Source organism: Orycteropus afer, unplaced genomic scaffold, assembly GCF_000298275.1.
Source record: "Orycteropus afer afer isolate SDZICR_OR568_19922 unplaced genomic scaffold, OryAfe1.0 scaffold00521, whole genome shotgun sequence".
Taxonomy (NCBI): Eukaryota; Metazoa; Chordata; class Mammalia; order Tubulidentata; family Orycteropodidae; genus Orycteropus; species Orycteropus afer.
In genome coordinates, this window is record NW_006922108.1 from 425,921 (window position 1) to 430,080 (window position 4,160).

The window sequence follows — 4,160 nt, forward strand, 5'->3', positions numbered from 1 at the left end:
AAGTGGGGACCAGGTTTGCTGGTCCAATAGAGCCTGGTGTAACCACTGAGACTATGGTCCCTAGCTGCCCTTCAGGTCTGGAATTGAACCCACAACTGTGGTTTCCAACCAAACAAAGTACAGGTATGTGAGTTAAACATTTACCTCAAGTAGACACATGCCCTGGAGAGAACAATCATGCGAGAAGGAAGGGCTTCTTATGCACAGGGAGATAGCTCAGCGTGCAAAAGAGTATGAAGGGATGGACACTGGGAGGAGGTAACTATGTGGAGGAATTGGGAGGGGAGCTGCTGCATTGTAAATTTTGGTCAATGACATGAGACAAAGTTTATGTGAACTGCTGTATGAAAAGTGAATTTACTCTGTAAATCTTCACCCAAATCCTAATAAAATTAAAAAAGAAAAAAAAAGAATTGGTCGACATTCAACTATTTCAGGAGGTAGCATATTATCAGGGACCAGTGTTACTGAAGGAAGAAGTTCAAGCTGCACTGAAGGAATTGGGTAAATACAAGGCTCCAAGAAATAACAGAATACCCATTGAGACATTTCGACAAACAGATGCAGCACTGGTGGTGCTTATTCATTTATTCTAAGAAATTTGGAAGACAGCCACTTCGTCAACTGAACTGGAAGAGATTAGTATTTGTACCCATTCCAAAGAATGGTGATCCAACCAAATGTGGAAATTATCAAACACTATCAGTAATATCGTATGCAAGTAAAACTTTACTGAAGGTAATTCAAAAATGGTTGCAGAAGTAGATAGACAGTGAATTTCCAGAAATGCAAGCTGTATTCAGAAGAGGACATGAAGCAAGAGATATCATCACTGATGTCAGATGGATCTTGACTGAAAGCAAAGAATACCAGAATGATGTTCACCTGTATTTTACTGCCTATGCATAAGCTGACTCTGTGGATCATAACAAATTGTGGATGACATTGCAAATAATAGGAATTCCAGAACACTTAATTGTGCTCATGTGGAACCTGTACATAGACCAAGAAAACTGTCATTCAAACAGAACAAGGGGATATTGTGTGATTTAAAATCAGGCAGGATGTGCATCGTTATTGAAATCTTTCACTATACTTATTTAATCTGTATGCTGAATAAATAATCAGAGATGCTGGAGTATACAAACAAGCACATGGTATTAGGATTGGAGAAAGACTTATTAGCAACCTGTGATATGCAGATGACACAACATTGCTTGCTGAAAGTGAAGATGACTTGAAGCACTTACTGATAATGTTGAAAGACTAAAGTTTTCAGCATGGATTACATCTCAACATAAAGAAAACAAAAATACTCACAACAAGACTAATCAACAATATCACAATAAATAGAGAAAAGTTTGAAGTTGTCAGGGATTTCATTTTACATGGATCCACAATCAACACCCACAGAAGCAGCAGTCAAGAAATCATATGTCATATTGTTCTGTTGGGAATCAAGATGTCACTTAGAAACTAAGATGTACCTAACCCAAGCCATTGTATTTTCAATCACCTCATATGCTTGTGAAAGCTGGACAATTAATAAGGAAGATCAAAGAACAGCCCATACTTTCGAATGGTGGTGTTTGCTAGAATACTGAAGATGCTATGGACTGCTGGAAGAATGAAAAACCTGTCCTGGAAAAGTGTAGCTGGAATGTTTGTTGGAAGTGAAAATGGCCAAATTGTGTCTCACCTACTTTGGTCATGTTTATCCATTCCCTGGAGAAAGATGATCATGTTTGGTAAACTAGAGGGTCAGCAAAAAGGGGAAGACCCTCAATAAAATGAATTGGCACAATGAATGTGACAATAGGCATAAGTGTAGCAAGGACTGTGCAGATGGCACATGACCAGGCAATGTTTCATTCCGTTGTATATAGAGTCACTATGAGTTGGAGCCACAACAACAGTGATTGCCAGAAGAACAGATAAATATGTGTTGGATGAAGTATAGCCAGAATGCTCCTTAGAAGTGAGGGTGGTAAGACTTTGTTTTCCCTACTTTGGTCATGTTGATGGGAGGAACCACTTCCTGGAGAAGAATATCATGCTTGGTAAAGAAGATGATCAATGAAGAAGAGCAAGATCCTCAACTGGATTTATTGACACAGTGGCTGCAGCAATGAGCTTAAGCATAGCAATGACAGTAGGTGTAGTGCAAGACCATGCAATATTTTGTTCTGTTGTACATCAGGTCACTATGAATCAGAATCAAATCCATGGCACCTAACAATGACAAATCTCCATCATTACAGATATTTTTACTTTTAGGAAATTAGATGTTTTATCATGTTTCTGAGTTAATGAGACAATAATATGGAATTCAACATTTTTCCTTTTAACCCAGAAATTAAATCACTTACTATATTTTGAATGTTAATGAAAATCTAGACAATGTACAAGTTTTTAAATATAGCATATGTAGAAAATTATATCAAATTAAACTAATTTTATTTAGAGATTAATCTGTCATAACTATACATAGGGAGAAGGAGTGCTGGTAGCACAGTGCCTAAGGCATTTGACTCCTAACCAGAACGTTGTTGGTTGAAACCAATCCACCACTCTGAAGAAGCAAGACGGTCAATCTACCTCCATAAAGATTTATCGCCTCAGAAACCTAAAAGGGGTCTCTATGAGTTTAAATCGACTTGATGGCAGTGGGATTTTTTTTTTTTTGTTGGTAGGCCTGGTTGGAACACATATCTGAAAACCCACACAAATTATCTTTTATTAAAAAGCTGTGGTTATAATTTTTTTGATTAATGATAATGATTATGCAGTACCATACCTAGGTAGGAGTTCTGGTAGCATAGTGCCTAAGACACTTGACTGTTAACCAGAAGGCTGGCGGTTCAAACCCACCAGCCACTCCTTGGAAGGAAGGTTCACAGATCACTTCTGAAGTGATACTGCCTCGGAAACCCAAGGAGGAGTAGCTATGAGTCGGGGCCAACTCGACAGTACATAACAACAACATACCTAGGTAGAATTGTCTATCATATTTCTATGTACCTGATGGTGTGGTGCCTAAGGCATGTGACTGCTAACCAGAAGGCTGGCAGTTCAAATCCACCAGCTACTCCTCAGCAGGAAGGTTGGACAATCTACTTTTGTAGTGATACCACCTCAGAACCCCAAGGAGGTATCACTATGAGTTGGATCAGACTGGACAACAGTGAGTTTGAGTATAATAGAAGCCATGGTATTTTCAGTCACCTCGTATATATGTGAAAGCCAATGAATAAGGAAGACCAAAGAAGAAATGATGACTTTGGATTGGGCTGTCCATGAAGAATAATGAAGATACTACAGACTGCCAGAAGAATGAACAGATATGTCCTGTAAGAAGTACAGCCAGAATGTTCCTTAGAAGTGAGAATGGCCAGACTTAATCCCACCTACTTTGGTCATGTTGTCAGAAAGGGCCAGTCCCTGGAAAAGGATATCACATTTGGTAAAGTGGAGGGTCAGAGAAAAAGGGGAAGAACCTCAATGAGATGGACTGACACAATAGCTGCAATGATGAGCTCAAACATAGCAAGCGTTGTGAAAATTGTGCAGGACTGGGCAATGTTCTGTTCTGATGTAATGTACATAGGGTCACTATCAGTCAGAACAGACTAGACGGCACCTAACACCAACAATAACACATCATAGAATTTCATAGAATTAGTCTTTCAGTGTGATTCTAAAGTATAATTTATTCTTCTCACTCTCTTCTGTTATTTCTTCTTCCACCTGATGATCCATGAACGAATTCCATCATCTTCCATAATGTAATCTAAACCAATGTAATATAATCACTTTCCATAAGGTAATCTAATGTAATATAATTAATTTATCAGTTGAAAGGAAATTACCTTGGGATGTGATCTGCCTTCAAATTATGAAGAGATATTTTGTCAGAACTCACCCTCTGGCCTCAGCATGTTTCGCATCACCTGATGTACAGATCTTGGGATGATAGAAACCTGCAGAAGTCCCTTGCCTGCCACCTGATCTACAGATTTTGGGCTTTCTAGTAGCACATCCACAATTGTGTGAGCAAGCAGGAGTCTTCAGCTTGCTGCATGACCTATAGATTTTTGAATTTCCAGCTGTGCACAATTTCATGAGTTAACTTCTTGAAATAAATCTCTTTCTCTGTCTAG